The following is a 20,487-nucleotide window of genomic DNA, read 5'->3' as shown; positions in this document are numbered from 1 at the left end:
ATGGGCATGCAGTATATAACGAACTAGTTGACAACTCACCTGTGAGTCCCATCTTTTATGCCATCCAAATTATTTGGGCCTGTCAAAAGTCATTAATTTCTCTATGGGTCTGTCGATAATGGTTTGATAAAAATAAACCTGATCTAACCTACTTTATAGATAGAGTAGATATAATTAGGGATAGTAATAACAATAGGGTAGACAAATCCAATTTTGGTCTTCTATAATTGTCTGAAGTTGCAGATAACATGAGCTTTCCAACGTCTTCTTCAAAGTGTTTATTCTGCAACACCTGTGAAACATCTATGGAGACCATAGATTTCACCGCAATTGATGATTATGAAGTTTGTGAACTTGATTTCATCAATCCAATGTCTAACTGGCAAAGGAGAGTCGTTTGAATCTGTTGCTACTGATTATTCCTTATGGTGTTTTCCTTCTCAGACATGTAATGATTTATCTTCCTCGAATCTCCTTATACATGACCAAATGGCCTTTGATAATTTCCAGCCCTTAGTGCAATGGGAGGATTCCATTATTATAGTTTCCAGTGAAGGGACCAACCCTAATTGGCAGGGTTTACCATTTAATCAAAAAACAAACAACACCTTTGTGGTGTAGAAGGAAAGAAACCCTAATCTATCATGTTCCTGCCATCCCATAAAATATACATCCTTGCAGAAACGCTGGATTTGTTTTCTACATGACATCAACAACCATAAAATTGGACCATTATTGATGATTGCTGACAACATTTACGACAATCTTGCAATCCACCATGTTGTATCTGAACAGAACAGACGAGGACAGGCGAGTGATATATTCTCTTCTCTACAGGAAATAGTGTTAGTGAAACCCAATGTTTTTTCCCTCCTTGAGATCGTAGTGCTAGAACTGGTTAGATCTTGGCGTTGTGACTGGTTACAAGTGGTTCTAATTTTCATTAATTGTTCACTGTTGTGTGATATAGAAGGCAAGATCTACAATGCTCTTACAATGAAATATTACGTGATTGAGTTGAACAACCATATACAACAACTGGAAGAAAGAAATCGAGAGTTAGCAGAGTTATTATTAGAGATATCATCACTCATATAGGTTTACGTGAGTTCACTGCATTAGAAAATTGCCTGTTACTGATAACATCCACTTATGATGTTTAGCTTGTTTCACGGAATACAATGTCATATTCTGGCCTCTCAACATATTATATTTCTTCTATTTTTGTATTCTATTTCGGTTTCCCAAAAAAATTGCCTTTATGTATTTACGTCTATTTGATAAGTATTCTATATGGTTAAATGCTTTTAAGATGGATCATAAGTTTAGATTTATCAAAAACAATAACATTCAATCAAATTTCTTGAAGTATGTTTGTTTTTGTTTTGTTTGTTTTTTTTTTAATTAGTTAAGATAAATTTTCTTGAAGTATGTTTGTTTTTTTGTTTGTTATTTTTTTTAATTAGTTAAGATAACTTTTCTTGAAGTCTGTCTGTTTTTGTTTTGTTTGCTATTTTTTTAATTAGTTAAGATAACTTTGGTTTAGATTTGTGTTTATTATTATGTTAATTTTAGATAAATGATGTGATTCATATAAGTGAAGTTAATATTTTTTAAATTATGATTAACTGTAAAATTTTAAGAATGTAAGAGATTAAAGTGCTAAGAGAATAGTTCTATGATTATGATATTTTAGGTCATTTAAAAAGTCAAGAAAGTTTGTCAATAGAATATCCTACAATAATTGAAGTCCAAGAGACAACATCTCATTTAGAAATTTCACTGAACATTTTATGTGCATCAACATCTGCAGAAGGAGTTCCATAGCCTTATCAAGATACCCCTTACGCTCATATCCAACAAGTATTGCAGTACATGAAACCATGTCCCATTCAAGAATTTGAAGAAAAAGTTTCATGGCCTCATCTACGTTCCCATCCTCCACATACTTTGATATCATAACTTTCCAAGATACTACATTTCATTCAGGCATTCTATCAAACACTTGCTATGCAGTCTTTATGCAACCACATTTAGCATACATATTTACAATAAAACTACCCACAATGGCATTACACTATAGTCCACTAGAAATTATGTCATGGTGAACTCCTTTTCCATGTTCCAGATCTACCAAATTAGTACATGTCAAGAGAACACTGGTGAAGGTGAAATTGTTAGGTTGGGTACCTGTTTTTTTGATATCACAATAAAAAGCCAGTGCCTCCTTATAAAATCCTTACCTCGCATAATCGTCCACCATTTAGTTTAGACATTTACTTAGTTAGGTAGAGTTCCCCTATCTCCCATCTCTTTCATCACATCTTCTTTCTTCTATGATACTATTTCCTTTCCTGCCTCACATAATTGTCCACCATTTGGTTTAGACATTTACTTAGGTAGGTAGGGTGCTCCTATCTCCCATTTCCCTATAGAGTACTTTGGTCACATCTTATTTCTTCTATGATACTACTTTCTATTCCATTGCCTTACGACGTTTCCTCTGAAACATCTGGTGCAATTACTAGTTTAGTTAATTTTATGATTTGTTTAATTTTAACAACTTGAGACATATCATGAATTAAGTGTTTTGATTTTTTTTTTATGGATTGATGCCAATTGATGTTTACAAACCATTTTATTTATATGACATCTCTAATTGTAGTGATAGGTGCTCTCCATCCTAGTATGGTAGAGATGTTGTAGCATAATGTCTTGTTTAACATTTTGACTGAGTCAAATTACATAAAAAAAAAAGAGATTAATGCAATGTAAATATTTTAAGGTTAAAATAAAATTAAAAATAATTGATCCATCTTAACTAGGGATCTACCTCCAAGCACTAAGAGGGATCAAATCTCTTTTCACAAAGGTTTGCATCTCAAGAGATTTGTTCCCTCTCTATGCTTGGTAGATCTAGAGTTATTGTCAACTCAACCACAAAGCCTAACTCCAAGAGTATTTAGAGAATTGAACTTGTTACCTCTCAATAGAAAAGATACTTTAGCAAGGGGATCCATCTTAACTAGGGATCTACCTCCAATTGCAAAGAGAAATCAACTCTCCTTCCACAAAGGTTTTCATGTCAAGAAATTTGTTCACCTCCAAGCGCAAAGAAGGATCAAATCTCTTTTCACAGAGGTTTGCATGTCAAGAAATTTGTTCCCTCTCTATGCTTAGTAGATCAAATCTCTTTTCATAGAGGTTTGCATGTCAAGAGATTTGTTCTCTCTCTATACTTGGTAGATCCAGAGTTATTGTCAACTCAACCACAAAGCCTAACTTCAAGAGTATCTAGAGAATTGAACCTGTGACCTCTCAATAGCAAAGATACTTTAACAAAAAAACAAGACCAATTAAACTAACCCTCAAGACTATATATAATTGTTGTAACTTAATTTTTACACTTTATCTTTTTCTAAAAATATTTTCTTTTTAATTATCATAGTTCAAAAATTTTACGTTTTAATCATTCTATAGATTTTTTAATCAATTTTACATTAAAATTAAAATCATAAATTTAAAACCATAATATTATTAAAATTTATATTGCTAAAATCCAACCAAGCAAATCTAAAACTTAAACAGTTACACTCCACCATTTTTGATTGATGTAATTTGAAAAATAATGAAAATATACTATATTTTATTTTAAATCACTTTTAATATATTAATTTTTTTTTTGAAAAAATTCCGAGGAAAAAATCTATGGGCAAACCCATTTGTTTAGGGTAAATGTCTTTGTCATATGACATGCATATTTAACCTTTGGAGACCTAAAGGTATTTGAAGTGAGAGGCCAAATCACTAAAATTTTCTAAGTTTAAGTCGTGGAATGATAGAGAGACAAATAAATAATATATTCTATTAAAACATTCCTAAATCTATATAATATCATAAAACATTATATAATTGATCATAAAATTAGAATAAGTAAACTTAATGATATATTGATGTTATCTCTCATAAATATATATGGTTTAATCGATTTATACTCTACCAAGAAAGAACTAACTTACCTATAATCACTTTATTCAAAGCGCCATCCTTTGTAACTACGCTACCAACCCTCCAAATAAGGGATCGCCTTCTAAAGTTTTAGTTTTATGCGATAGGTTCTACCTAGGAGTTAGGAATTTCAAATTCCAAGCATCGGTTAAATTTACAGGTTTCTGCAGCTTTAATGTCTGTTTTAATCATTTTAATTTTAATATTCAAAATTTTAGTGGTGGGCAAATCACTTTGGTGTTCATAACATTATATCGGGGTTTCAGTTCACATTTATTTATTTTTTAGTGGGTATTAATTGTGAATGATGTAATGGCTGGGGCGGATGGTTTTCGCACCCTAGTCATGTTCGATTCCTGTGGAGGGGCATATTTGATGATCCCCACGCTATGGAGATGTTTGAACGATATTTGTAACGGCTATGCCATAAAAAATTCTGCTGGCTTCGGCTATATAGATTGTAAAAATCTGCAGGCTTTGGTATGATTTCTCTCTGAAAAAAAATAATTAGTTTGAAAATATTTTGGTATGATTTAAGTTAAAATTTGATAGAAATTTTGGGAAATCTGGATCAGGGTTAGTGGTGCTACATAAATTTCTATCTTTAATAACAATTCAAGTAATTTTATTATCAAATTTTAAAAATCATCAAATTCTAAAAAAAAATAACTTTCCAAAGGAATTTCTAACATCAGTGAACAATGCCTTTCCCTCCCCAGTGGTATTTAGTGAGAGTCTTCTTGGTGGGTTTTTCCAGTTTGATTTCTCTAAAATCCCACTTGAATTTATTGAGATCACACGCTAGGTAATTCCATACAATCAAAGTACCCTGGGTTTTCAGGGGCTGAATCCATTTATATAATCAAAAACCCAGTTTAAATAACACAAATCAAAATTTCACCTCAAATATTTCTGCAATATTCCAATACCAAAAAAATCTAAAAAAACAATTCCTTTCCCTCCATGATGGTTTGACTTCTAACACTGCTCCCACTAAACTCCGACTCCGTGATCACGTCTGACGCCGTCAGCTCCTAGGCATTTGAAGGACAGTTTGCCTGTCAAATTCTATCCCGGGCAGAGGGTCGAACGCCGATCTATAAAGCCCCACTTTCCGCCGATCTTGTTGTAGAGAACAAAGCTGCAAAAGGAAATGAAGATGAAAGCCTTTGTTCTGTTGGTGTTGCTGTGCTTCTGCATATCTCCGTCATTTTCTTATTTATGGCTCCCGACGACCGAACGGGTGATTAAAGAGCTGAATTTGATTCCGGGAATCGCAGAACCGGAAGAGGGAAACGACGTCGGCCGTCGTTTGGTCGAAAGGAGTATCAATTTGGATATTAATGGGAACTCAGAAAAGAACGCCAGCCTCGAAGAACTGGGTCATCATGCCGGGTATTTTCGCCTCAAAGACACGCACGCTGCGAGGTAAGTGTTCGGGGGATTTTTGAGAGAATGTATAGAGGCATTTATTTAGATTGGGGTCTGTCAGGAAAGGTATTAGTTTTGTGACAAATGGTTACACTGACACTTAATTGTCATGCCTAGGATCTTCTACTTCTTTTTTGAGTCACGGGGAAGCAAAGCGGATGACCCTGTTGTTCTTTGGATGACTGGAGGTCCTGGTTGTGGCAGTGAGATTGCTGTCTTCTATGAAAATGGGCCTTTCAAGATTCCAGACAATTTAACTCTGGTCTGGAATGAGTATGGATGGGACAAGGTATTCTCTCTTTTGTCTTTTGCGTTAGTTTCAGGAGTTGTTTTTCATTCTTGAGATAGTTTTACAAGTTTTAAACGTTTCTGTGCACAAGATCGATTCTGTTTTCAACCCTTAGTGAGCTATTCCTGCATGTAAGATTGGATCCACTTGAGTATTTTATCTGCCAGTCACGATTTCTTACAAATTAATGAGTAGATATTATTTTAATGTATTTCAAATTAACTTTAAAATAATGTTTTAATGAGTGGTTAAAAAGAGTATGGTATTTCTGGTTCAAATCTAGAACAACATAATTGGTTGCAAATATAGATTATAGCAATAAAGGAGAAATTTAGAAATTTGTCATAAAATTAAAATTTGAATCTTAGCAGAGGAAACCACTCAATCTGTTGAGAATGCCTAGGGAAAGCATTCAAGAGACTATTTTAAATTTTATTTAAAACTTACAATATGTGGAATCTATGGTCAAAGAAATAATAATGTTGATGGGAAAGGAGAAAAATTGAAAAACACTTCTTGCCAAATCACTGATCTTTGCTACTATTGATGTCATGAATGTGAATGGATGCAAAGACTAGTTTGAGAGTGAAATTCCATTCTAAACATGATAGAACCTATGGCAATACTTACTTGCAATTTGCCTAAGCAGTTTTGTTAGATTTCCTTAAAACACGAAAATTGATTTACAAATTTCTAAGCATAAAAATTAGAAATACAAACAATTGCTATAGTGGAATCTTAAATTGCAAATACACTGAATTTTCGAACTTATCATGCACAATGAAAATAAATCAGAAGACAAACACATCAACCATGGAACCCAAGATATACCTAGGAAACCTCAACTCTATGGAAAACTTGCAAGGCTGAGTGTTTTATTTTTTCTTTCAGTGAAGGATTTTCTTCTTAAAATTACAACAAGGGAGAAACTTCCTTTTTATCTCAAGAAACACTCAATAAATTTCAACTAAATCAATCTCCATTCATGGGCACTAGATTTGCGAAACTCATGTGCATATTATCTACTTATGTGCATATTATCTACTTGGACGATATGTTCTAGTGCTCTTCTTCTCTCCCACATGCATGTGCGAATAGATTACTACGTTGGGCTGTAAGAGAATGGCCCTCTCTCAATTTATTTTGCTTGGATGTTGAGTCATTCGATCTATTGAAACCTTCACTCTTCCTTAGCTAACCTCTCACATTTGCTTGTGCTCAAATAACTTGCCGCCAATTCACTCTATCTCTTATGATTTTGATCTCAACTTTAATCCTCTAGGCTCAATGATTGAGATTAAATCATGATCAATGGTCAAAGATTAATCATAAGTTAACTTAGGTATTTTTAATTTTCCATAAATTTAAGTTTTAGGAAATAGTTAAATTAAATTAATAAACCGCTTAAGTGGTTGTCTCATGGGTTCTTCTGCTAGCTTTATTACCTAGGCAAGAAAAACCCTTCTTCTCTAATCCAATCAACAAGTTTCTATTGAGAAAATTAGTTTTGGCTTTCAATCTCTTCATATGGATTTTTTGATTCATCATATTCTAGTTTTTGCATTCTTGAAAATGAAACCCTTCTTCCCTAATCCAATCAACAAGTTTCCATTAAGAAAATTAGTCATGGCTTTCAATCTCTTCATATGGATTTTGTGATTCATCATGTTCTAGTTTTTGCATTTTGAAAATGGACTATTATGAGTACAATTCACTATTCTATTAAATTTGAAAATTTGCACTTAAAAATAAAGTGTTTTACCTTTTAGAAGTGAGTCTAGACATATGTGCTTCAAGATATTATAATATTATAATATTATGTTTGTAACTTTGTAGGATATATTCATATTTTATTCTGAAGGCTATCAAATGTTGTTGAATATTCTATATTGTGATTATGCATGGGAAATTCTACTCCCTACCATTGCAGATTTTGTGAATAACAACTAGTTCCTAATGAATCGCCTTAACATTAGACGTGGGCAGAAAGTGTCATGGTCAGAATGTGTCATGGTTTTAAAGAGAGACACTTTTGACTTGGTTATTAGGTCAACTCTCTTTATGCTTGCTATAATATTATGGCAATGCCTGTCATTGTGGTGAGTTTCAATGGAAAAACGCAATTTATATATGAAGATGGATAGTAAAAAGTAATGGCACCTATGCTAAATTTATAATATATACGTAAAAAATTACCTACTAAATTTGTTTAATGAAAATTTTTTTGTAACTAAGTAATGTTGAAATTTTTAAAGAAAAATTTTTGTAATTAGCAAAATTTTGTTGACTTTTTAATTATCTTGAAGGAGGGAAGAAGTCATGTTTTTCATACTTTAACTTTTTCATACTTTAACAACTTTAATGCAGTGAGGTCAAGGTTGATCTGTTTGTTCATACATAATGAGATTATGTTATGAGTGTCTCAAATGATACTGACTTGGGAATGATATATTGTATTTCATGATTTTTCTAAACTCTATTATAGAATTGTGTTTTCCTGAATTGTATAATATCTTGATCTCTATCTTATTATCACTGATTGATGATGTATGTAGTGGCACATCTACTAGCCTAAATTGTCTTGTATTACCAACATATATCCATCTTAGCTCTAGATCTACCAAATGCCGAGAGGTATCAAATCTCTCAAGATGCAAACCCCTTTTTGAGTGCAAAACTTGAAGAAAGGATTGCACTTGGAAAGATTTGATTCCTCTCATATCTCTCTAAATTTGGGATTAAGATGGATCTACGTTGTTTTTAGCTTTGATTGAAATATTTTATTTGTAACTCAATTTCGAACATTGAAGGATTTACAAATATTTCATACCTTGAATTATAAAAGAACCTATTAACGGAATAAGAACTCGCCCACACTTTCTCTCACTGCATTTGATGTTAAAATATTTTACTCAAAATGCATATGGAAATATTTGATTTACTACCCACATTATTTTCTTTGGGTACTAATATTTTTGAGTATTATATATCAACTCCATATTAAGAATGTAATTATTTACACCTCTCTCACAATAAAAAGTGAAAATATAAGAAAAGTTTTAATTTCTCTTATTTAGCTCTTTATTTGTTGTTATTACTATTTTTTATTTTGTTAATGTAAGTATTATTTTATAATTTTTAAATGTAAAATTATGTGACAACATATACCTCATACTGGGTTGTAGAGCCTAAACAATCGTTGTATTTATGTGTTATTTTGTATAAATAATTTTCTAATAACTTTTCTTTTAATTTACGCACACTTACCCATAACAATTTGTTGCAACGTTTTTTAATTTATGCACTCTTGCTTCTAACTTGAAAAGGATCATTTAGTGTTTTAAAGACTCAAGATGTTGAATATAATATGTTAGTAACTTGGCAGGCATCAAATATCATTTTTGTGGATCAACCTACTGGAACCGGTTTTAGTTACAGCACTGACAGACGTGACCTTCGTCATGATGAGAAGGGTGTTAGTAATGATATGTATGACTTTATACAGGTATGTTTCATTTCTTCCACATGTGATGTATTTGATATCTACTTAATATAGAGATGGAAATTGCTTTTTTTAATTACCAGTTTAACCATTTTGTGGGTGGCCCATGTACAAGTTCAACTTGTCAATTTGTAAGTAAAACAAACTTGTAGTTGCTTGTCAATGAATGCAGATTTAAACTCTAATAAGTTTCACCAATATCTGATAGGAATTTTTTAAAGAACATCCAAAGTATGCAAAGAATGATCTATTTATCACTGGAGAGTCATATGGTGGACACTACGTTCCAGCAGTTACAAGTAGGGTCCACCAAGGAAACAAAAACAATGAGGGTCTTCCAATAAATTTGAAGGTATAGTGTGTCACATTCTTTCGTTTTGTTGCTTTGTGTTATCTGGCTTATCACATTTGTGCTTCTATATATGTAGTTTTAAGAGAAAACTATAATTGATGGGCATGTGCATCCCTTCTATTTTTATTATTTACCAGAATTTTCAATTATAGAAACTTTTATAAACAAGCCCTATGCTATCAAGAAGCTTTTTAAAACCCATTTTCCATCTATACGTATTTCAAACTTCCTGCAGGGATTTGCCATTGGTAATGGACTTACTGATCCAGCGATCCAGTATAATGCATACACAGATTATGCATTCGAGATGGGTCTTATTAGGGAAGATGATTACAATCGAATCAACAAAATTTATCCATCATGTGAACGGTCCATAAAACTTTGTGGTGAGTTAAAACTTAACCATCTATTTCTCACCCTCAACGAAAAGCTATGTTTATCATGTAGTTTTTTTTGGTAATATTCCGCAGTGGGTTTTTGCACGTTGTTTCCTTGATTGGGAGGACAGCCACAGTTGGACCAATACAACTTGTGAACTATCCATAAAACTTTTGTTGAGGGCTTTTAGCACTTATCCTCAGTGGAAGACTTGTGAAATATTCAATGCATTTTTTAAGATGAATGTCCAAGTGTTTTCCATAACAGTAGTAAAGGCTTATCTGTATCTCAAATGATTTGGCAAGGTGATGCTTTTTGCTTTTCTAATTAGTTGATTATTGTTTATTGTGTGTTTTTACAAACATTAGCAGTATGGTAAACTTACTTTTTATCGTCTTTGATCATATATCTCATGTAATTGATAATATATTTCATGTAATTGACAATATATCTCCTTTGATAATATATCTCATGTAATTGATAATATATCATCTTTGATAAGATATCTCATGCATTTGATACTAGTTAAGGGTGATTTTATGCTAGATTCTTCATCGAGGGTTCCTAATGTGGGTTCTCATTATAGTCGGTGTGATATCTTGCCAGGTACCAAAGGGAATGACACTTGCATTGCATCATACTCTACATGCAACTCAATTTTCGCTTCCATTTTGGCGTTAGCTGGGAATATCAATGTAAGACATTATCTCTTAACTTCTAAATATTGGATAGTCACACATGATATTTATTTTACTAGCATTTTGCATCTTAAAATGTAGTTTTCATCAATTTTGTTTTATATTTTGTAGTACTATGATATTCGGAAGGAGTGCAATGGTGACCTATGCTATGGTTTCTTAAATATGAAGTATTAGTTAAACCAATCTTTCGTTAAAGATGCCCTAGGGGTTGGTAGCCAACAATTTGTCCTCTGTAGCACCCTGGTTTATAAATATATGCTTGCTGACTGGATGCGGAATATGGAAGTTGGCATTCCAACACTCTTGGAGGATGGTGTCAAGCTGCTAGTTTATGCAGGAGAATATGATCTTTTTTGCAATTGGTTAGGTAATGATGTTGTATACATAAAAAATATTGATTTTGTTTTGGACAATGACTTTATTTGCAGTTGTGTTTTTAAGTGTTGTCAGCCAAAACATCAAAATTGAAGAATTAATTTTTCAAATTATGTGTCTTTTAGGCAATTCAAGATGGGTTAATTCCATGGATTGGTCTGGAAAAGATAATTTCAAGAAGGCACCTATAAAATCCTTCCTTGTAGATGATAAGGAAGCAGGGTTAATAACCAGTTATGGACCACTCAGTTTTCTCAAGGTAAAAGGCACTTGATGACCATCTTTGATTGCTTTATTGCAAGTACATGACTTCTTCCTTATGGATGGAATATTCTATTTTGGTGCACCAGGTTCATGATGCAGGTCATATGGTCCCAATGGATCAACCAAAAGCAGCCTTGGAGATGTTAAAACGCTGGACACAAGGAAGTATTACTGACAACAACTTCAAATTCTAAAGACGATGATTGTAGAGATGCTAGAGAAGAATTTTGAAAGTTAGTTAATTATTTAGCTGGTCAACTAGGTGAATTTCTCTCTTCACCTAGGTTAATGTAAATATTTTTGGATTTGCAATAGTGTGCATCCCCAAAGTTGTGTATTTTCTAATTTGGAAAAATAATTATGCATTGGGACCATTAGTCTCATTAACTTGTTTCAAATATTTCTATGGCCTCTTTTTAACTGTACAGAAATATTGTTTCTTATTGTGCTTACCAAACCTTTGGAATCATGATCATACATTGTATTTAAGTCATATTAAAGAACATCAATATTATGTATTGCATTCTTATTCCAACATGTGTCGATGTCTGAAAAGAAATGTAAATTAAACAAAAATATTTGGTTGAGTAAGGGATTTCAAAGCATGATGCTTTTAACCTACATTTGATGTTTATATCAACAAGACATGAGGACATGTTTTGGTTTTTTACAAATATACACTGCATGCCATTATTGTCTACTTGTAGTTGAATTGGAGGCTCTATGGTTTGGTTGTGTTTTGCTTCTTATTCGGCCTATTATTTTATTATTTTGTTGTTGAGTATGTTTGTTTTCTCCTTTTGCCTCACACCCTTATAAAGCCTTTGAGACATTAAGTGCTTGCCATAGTTAGATATGTCCATAATCAGATGGACTATCTATTTTATAGTTTAGTTTGATAGTTGTAAATTGTTGTTCAAATCACCTTGGAGTTTGATCAACATGTACACACCATAGGGGATCTTACTCTTTGTAACAAACTGGCAATATATGTGTGAAGATTTCAAGGGGAATAGGTTGTCTTGATGTACAATAAAGTTTGAAATATGTTCTAACTGTGTTTGGGTCTCACTTTTCCCCATCCATTGCATTTTTTTATAAGTTCATGCACTGGTTTATAGTGTTGCATTGAGTTAAGTGAGATACAATTTACAGTTTAGGTGATTGAGATGTGCAAGGTTTATTTGTGTGTATAATTCATACAAATAAAAATAAAATAAATTGAATCTTGTAAGGTGAAAAAGTTATATTTTCTTCCTATCATGAAAAAAGATATAATATATTAAAATACACAAGCATGGATACATCTTCATTTTGAATCTCTAAGTAGAGAAAAAAAGTATTCCTTGTTGTTGTGTTAATCTTTTTATAATTAATTCAAATATATTTTAAATATGGCCACGACTCGGTTTGGATGAATGTATGCTAATTCTTTTTGTAATGTATTAGAGTGCAACATGATCTTATGAAAATATTTTATTCTTATTTAGGAACCGAGTGAGTCATTTAGAATAAGTGAATCAAAGGAAATTTACTTTCATCCTTTCAAGGCAACCTCTTTAATTTTATTGTTTGTATAGTTGGTGGCAAAATATAAATCCTTTAATCACTTATTTTTGAACTTCAAAATTCTTCTCAGACATTCAGAGGGATTTCCAAGACAAGACATGAGTTGAAGGTGTTTTGAATGTCAATTTTGCATTGTAAAGGTTTCAAAGATTTTTATATAAATTTATTTATAATGTAGTATGCACCTTCAATTCTTTTTAAACTCATTTAAATCATTGATGCATGTGATCTAATAAGTAACTAGGGTGCCTACTACGGAATCTTTTTAACAAACAATGTCCCCACTTTTATCTTTTTGTAACATGATTGGGAATTCTTCCTCCACTTGATAGAATCCAATCTTGGATCGCTTAATTGGTAAATTCAACATATCCCATTAAATGCACTTTTGTGTCATTTGAGTAGACTTGCATTATCAATAAAATGCAATGAGAAAAAGGGTGATTTCCAATTTATATGAAATCTTATCAATTTGTTGTAGCTCAAGGAGCCTTTGTAACAACTTGGTTACCCATTCTGAAGCAGAGAGAGGTAACCAGTTATGAAGGGGAGAGAATCTTTCTAATAATAAGGGGTTGACTTTTATCCATTTTATATTGGGAGAGCCCTTCTAATAATAGGGGGGTCATTTCTAATAATAGTGGGATTAATTTTACTTGGTTATACATTATGAAGGGGAGGTTTATGCATTATGAATGGGAGAGAGCTTATTCATGCTTTCTTTTAAGCGGTCCATTAAGGGGAGGTTTATGCATTATGAATGGGAGAGAGCTTATTCATGCTTTCTTTTAAGCGGTCCACGAAGGGGAGAGAACCTTTCTAGGGAGATCACTTTTACCTAGTTATGCATTACGAAGGGGAGAGAGCCTTTATAATAATAAGGGGTTGACTTTTACCCATTTTATATTTGGGAAGCCTTTTTAATAATAGGGGTTCACTACTACCTCACTTATATTGAGGTATCAGTTGGGAGAGGCTTCAAAGGTTGTGGGAAAAAAAATATTATATTGGGAGAGATTGTTGAAAAAGAATATTATTTAATAAAATGAAAGAAAATAAGTTGTGGAAAAAATGTTATTCAAAAAGTAAAAGGATAGAATTATGGAATGATATATTTTTAGTTATATTAATTACAATTTTTAAAATGTGATATTGCTTAAAAATAAGATTAATCAAAGTGGAGGGTCTTATAGTTGAACATATTGGTGTAGTTTTTTATTTTATGCAATGAATTACACACAATATTTTAGCAATATGTTGAGTCGTTTACTAAATATATGGTGCAAAGAAGGAGGGAGATAATGGGAATCCTAAGGAAATTATAAAATAATAGTAGAAATAATAAAATAAGATTAGATTACATCATCATATTTTAGAGGGAAAAAAGAAAAAACAATTTTTTCAACTATCGAATATCTTAGAGCACTCCAGGAGCTCCTGCTCCTTCACCAAAATTGCACGTTGGACAGTAGCATTCTAGGAGCAAATTCAAAGTTCTTTAAGGAACAAAACTTGGTTTTTTTTAATCATGGTGAATCGGTGACACGTTGGAGTAATCTGGGCGAGGCCTAGGATCAATTCTTCCAGCTGCCACTATAACACCAAGAGTAAATTGTTAGCCACAAAAGTTATTATGACCTAAGGGTTGCGTCTCTTAGCATAGACATGTCTCTTGGGCAATATTCAAGGACTCTTTATGACTACCTTTCACTCATCATTGTATCATACATTCTTATAAAACATTATGTTTGTCCTTTCGACATTATATTATGGACCCTTGGTGTGATGATTCAGTTAATGAATTGTTTGGTTCATTACAATACTATCAGAGCAATTCAGCCTGGGGGAGGCAATGGACTTTAGCCCAGGAGCCATTGATTGTAGTTTAAATATAGTCCTTAGAGTCAGTTTCATATTCGGTGTTGCTCCGCTACCAACAGGCCTGAACATTACCTCGACGGAGTCACATAAGAACACAAGCATGGCTCTACTGCCAGCGAGCTTGGTCTATACCCTAGTGGAGTTACTTGCATCACATCACTGCACAGGAAGACTTTCTCTTCTTTCACCTTATTCATTTTTCATTTTTTCAAACTTTTTTCACTTTTTCATTTTTTCATTTTTCATTTTCATAACTGTGCATAACACTTATTCATTTCAGAGGCGGAAGAGGGATCTTGACTTATTAAGAATAGAAACCTATGGGTTTACTCAAATTTCGAATGGCAATACTCGTTGGATGTTGAATTTGATTCCTCATCCAAGGATTAGCCATGTTGCATACTTTCGATGAACCCTTCTACACGAAAAATGAGAAATACATGAAAAACATTATTGCAACAACGTTTTTTCATGTATTTCTCATTTTTCTTGTAGTAGGGTCCATCGAAAGTATGCAACATGGGTATTAATTGGATGGGGAATTAAAATTTGCATCCAGCAAGTACTCCTACTCAAAATTGGAGTAAAACCTTATGGAGATGTTGAAAATACGAGATGAAAAAATAGTTTTATTATTTTATCATTTTTTTTTATCTTTTTACATTTTTACTCCAAAAATGGTGATTCATCTCCCATGGTTGACATCATCATGTTGAATCCAATTGGTTCTTATAAAGTTTATTTTGGTTGTACATTTTTCTTAGAATGCCCATTTTAGACCTCAAAATTCCCATAATGATGTGTGAATACCTGATTCATCCAAATTCAAATTAGTCAAAGAACTAAAATATTACATAAAGTACATGAATTTTAATTATAAATATATATTCATGTAATCAATATGAATCTAAATAATTAAATATCAAATAAGGAGAGTTTGCTGATTAAAGTTAAAGTTATGAAAGTATATAAATGTCAAGGTTTTAAATGGTTTCATGAGTCCAAGACTACCATATTGTGATCAATTGAGTACATATCTCTTGTAAACTTTAGTTCATTAGACCTATTCAATTGAGTCTTTATAATTTGAGGTTATGGTTTTCTATGATTCAATTATTGTTACCATCTGATCTTTAAAACTAGTTGGCATAATTGAGTAGCCTATAGGATTCAAACCTCATTGGGTAGCTTTTAGGTTTGGCATCAATTTCATTTTTATATGTGAGACTATGTATATATTAATATTCTACAAAATACTTACATAGAGAACTAGGTGTGTCGTGCTAAAATAAGAAACTAAACCACACCTAACTATCAGCTGATATAGTGAAAATGCTTGATTATATGAAATGAAAATTTTCCAGTTGTCAAAAAACATATAATGTCCACATATCTAGTGAACATATATGAAACAAAACAAAATATCTAGAGATGTAAGAACTTCATAAGAAATCAAAGAATCTTTCCTTAAGAGGCAAGTTGGGAGGATGGGCCAATGTGTTCCTCGACCATCTTTGCTTTTCCCTTGCTTGGAGGAGTTTTCTTTCGCTATTTGTTGACTAATATTGCATTGAAGTTAGTACCAAAAAGACTGGAGTTAACATTCATCTCCACCATGTCTTCATCCTTGCCATCATCATGGTTAATGACTTGAACATTAAATCCAACGACTAACCTCATCGTTATTGACCTTAAAAATCAATCAAACATTGATATGAAAGGGTTTTTGGTGCTATTTATTTTAATATTTCCATAACTATAGTTATATTTAGTGTCCTCACATTTGGTTGTTTAAAGAACTGCTCATATTTTCAAGAGTTGTCTTGTACCTTGGTACTTATGTCTACTTAACGTAATACACAAACAATATGTAAGAAATGTTAAATAAATTAATGTATATATTTTTTAAATGAGATTTTAATGTTTTTTTAAAATAAATATAGAAAAATGTTATGATTTTGAAAATTTAGATGCTTTTAGGTTGATTTTCAAAATATAAAATATTTTGCACATCATTTAAAATTATCTATCTTTAATTTATTTGACCTAATCTAAGGTTTAGCTTTATCCTTTATAAATATTTATCTATAAAAAAATTCTTTTAACTATACATGATACCTTTGAATACATTGCAATATTTATGTCATGATTTTTAAATATTTGTGCAATGTTTTTTCATTGTTAATCTTTATTAGAAAGCCACCTAAAATTAAAATCCATGAAAATAGTTGATACAAATATAACTACCACGATGTTTTCTTCAATACTTTAACATGTAGGAATAAAGTGTAAATGTAAAAACTTAGTAGTGTTTACTATAATTAAATATTTTTATTCTATGGAATTTTAATTATATGATAGTTTTTTTGAAACTTCCAATATATTAAGTAAATAATCCACTTTTTATTAGGATAAATAAAATGATTAAATAATGTTTGTGAAAAAACATCATATAATTGATAAATAAGAATTAGAAACAAACGTTTTTTTTTATAAAGATAATGAAATAAAGAGGAAGAAGTGAATTATGAAATTTAGAAACTGTTTATTTGGTTTTTTTACATATCCTTTGTTTTGAAACCAGCTCAAGAAAAAGATAGAAAAGATAGATCAAGGCCTTAAAATTCAGCCTCTTCGAGGGGGAAACCTCCTTTACATTACATAAATGAACAATTCTTCGATGATTCAAATGACAGAACCTCCTTTCTATATATAGGAGTCTAAGGATTCACAATATAACCCAGCCGACCTAACAATAATAATATAAAGCCACAAAAATAACAATAGAGGGATTCTATGGGGCACAGTAATAACAATATGGGGACAATAGGGGCACAACAATAATAATAAGGGTACAACTACAATAGTAATGGGGTAATCACTAGTATTATAGGGACCCAACATGCCCTCTCCTTCAAAAAAGTGTTGTCCTCAACGCTTGAGTAGTTCTGGATGCTTCTGTATAAAATTATCATCCTCCATGTGGAATCTTCAGCAAATAAGTTCTTCCACTTGATAAGATACTCTGAAATTGATCGATTTCATAGCTGTCGAGTTCTTGTCTCTGTGACTGCTTCTGGTTCCAATATAATTTTTCCTTCCTCGTCAAGTTCTGGCAATATTGTTTGAACTGGGAGCTTATCGCCTATAACCTTCTTTAAACATGAAACATGGAAAACTGGGTGCAATCGAGAAGCTATAGGAAGCTCCAATTTGTATGCCATAGTACCAATCTTTTGCAACACCCTGTACAGACCATAATACTTTGGTGATAATTTATTATCCTTCTTAGCTTGCTTGAGGGACATTTGCTTATATGGTTGTAGCCGTAGGAATACCCAATCACCTACATCAAAACTTCTTTCGCTGTGATGTTGATCTGCCTATTGTTTCATTCTATTCTGTGCCAACACGAGGTTATCCTTTAAGAGTTAGAGGACTTAAGGAATTTAGACTTCTGTGATCCATAACATTGTTTAGATAATCTTCAGCAAAATCACATAATCAATCTTTTGTCGACGCATTTCAAACCAACTAGTGTGGTTCATCGTCAGGACAAGTTGAAGGACTAATCTAGCTTAGCTTGATTAAATAGAGTGTGCAGAGACTCCAACAGCTATATTGCAACGGCTAACTTTGACCCGATGATCAAAGTCAAACCCCTAATTATATAATTTATAATGGTCACTACTAAATTATATCTTCATATTTATTAAATAACCTATATTTATTATTATCCCCAAATTTATTTAAATACAAATAAATAGTATTAAATTACTAATATTCTTAGAATTTAGTTACAATAGGTAACTATGTATTTATTTAATAATAATTGTTTAAATCTAGGGGTCCAATGGTAAACTAGATATAATGGTCATTAGTAAATTAAGGTAAACTAAATAATGGTAAACTAAATATAATGGTCATTAATAAATTATATCTTTATGTACCTATATTTATTATTATTCTTTAATTATTTAAATACAAATAAATAGTATTAAACTACTAGTATTAAACTACTAGTATTATGGTCATTAATAAAAATGATTTATTTGAGAGAAGGTCTAGTTTACCATTGGACCCTTAAATTTAAACAGTTATTATTAATACACTGTTACCTATTGTAACTATATAATAGTAGTTTAATACTATTTATTTGTATTTAAATAATTAAAGAATAATAATAAATATAGGTACATAAAGATATAATTTATTAATGACCATTATATTTAGTTTACCTTAATTTATTAATGACCATTATATCTAGTTTACCATTGGACCCCTAGATTTAAACAATTATTATTAAATAAATACATAGTTACCTATTGTAACTAAATTCTAAGAATATTAGTAATTTAATACTATTTATTTGTATTTAAATAAATTTGGGGATAATAATAAATATAGGTTATTTAATAAATATGAAGATATAATTTAGTAGTGACCATTATAAATTATATATTAGGGGTTTGACTTTGATCATCGGGTCAAAGTTAGCCGTTGCAATATAGCTGTTGGAGTCTCTGCACACTCTATTTAATCAAGCTAAGCCAGATTAGTCCTTCAACTTGTCCTGACGATGAACCACACTAGTTGGTTTGAAACGCGTCGACAAAAGATTGATTATGTGAGTTAGAGGACTTGTTGATGTTCGATGTGATGTTCCACTGCTTGAACCTTAGAATTTTCTCTTAAATATGATGTGATGGATGGTGGTTGATACCCATAAAGTGCCATAAATGGGGTCATTTTTGTTGCTGTATGGAAGGAAGTGTTATACCACCATTCAGCCAGAGGCAACCATTTGACCCATTGTGTCTGTTTATCAGATACAAAGCAACGAAGATATCCTTCCAAACATTTGTTTACTATCTCAGTCTACCCATCAGATTGAGGATGATAAGATGAGCTATGAGCTAACTGAGTACCAAGACAAGAAAATAATTCTGTCCAAAAATTTCCAGTGAAAATGGGATCTCTGTCACTTACAATAATCTTTGGGTTTCCATGTAGCTTTTGAATTGTTTCCATAAATGTAGTAGAAACTGTATTGGCTTTGAATGGATGTGATAATGCACAAAAGTGTGCATACTTGGTAAGTCTGTCAACTACCACCATGATCACATTCTTTCCTTCAGACTTGGGTAAACATGTGATAAAATCCATTGAAACCTCCTCCCAACGTTGGCTTGGAATGGATAAAGGTTGTAATAGACCCGGTGTCTTAATTGTTTCAACTTTATTTTGTTGGCAAACCAAACATTCCGCCAAAAAATTTTGAATATCTATTTAAGGCCATCCCAAAAAAATTCCTTCTTAACCTGTGGTAAGTTTTTAAAAATCCGAGTGCCCTCCTAAGGGAGAAGTGTGCAATTCTATAAGAATCTTTTGTTTTAGCTGGGAATTCTTACAGAGGTATAAGCGATCTTTGTACCATAACGAATCATTTTTTCCAACTAAATGTATCCGACGTACTAGAATCTTGTTGTAACTTTCGAATAAGTGCCCACACTTCTTCGTCATTCTTCCATTCCTCCCTTCTTTGTTTATCCAATCTGGTTGAATAATAGAAATGGCGCACAACAATGCTTCCACATCCTCATCCTTTCTTGAGAGTGCATCTGCCACCACATTTTGCTTCTCTTTTTTGTAGATGATTTCAAAGTCATAACCCAACATCTTTGTGACCCACTTTTATTGCTCTTCAGAGGATAATCTTTGTTCTAAAAAGTATTTA

General features: G+C 32.0%; 1 pseudogene; it reads left to right on the top strand.

Moving 5' to 3' along the window:
• The first annotated feature begins 5,161 nt into the window (after positions 1-5,161).
• LOC149190148 (serine carboxypeptidase-like) lies at positions 5,162-11,518 on the top strand (annotated as a pseudogene).
• The last annotated feature ends 8,969 nt before the right edge of the window (positions 11,519-20,487 follow it).

Source organism: Pinus tabuliformis, chromosome 3_1 (assembly GCF_031772625.1).
Source record: "Pinus tabuliformis cultivar Carrire ecotype Pingquan chromosome 3_1, CPIR1, whole genome shotgun sequence".
Taxonomy (NCBI): Eukaryota; Viridiplantae; Streptophyta; class Pinopsida; order Pinales; family Pinaceae; genus Pinus; species Pinus tabuliformis.
Note: the sequence above shows the minus strand (reverse complement) of the source record. Positions and strands in the feature narration are given on the sequence as shown.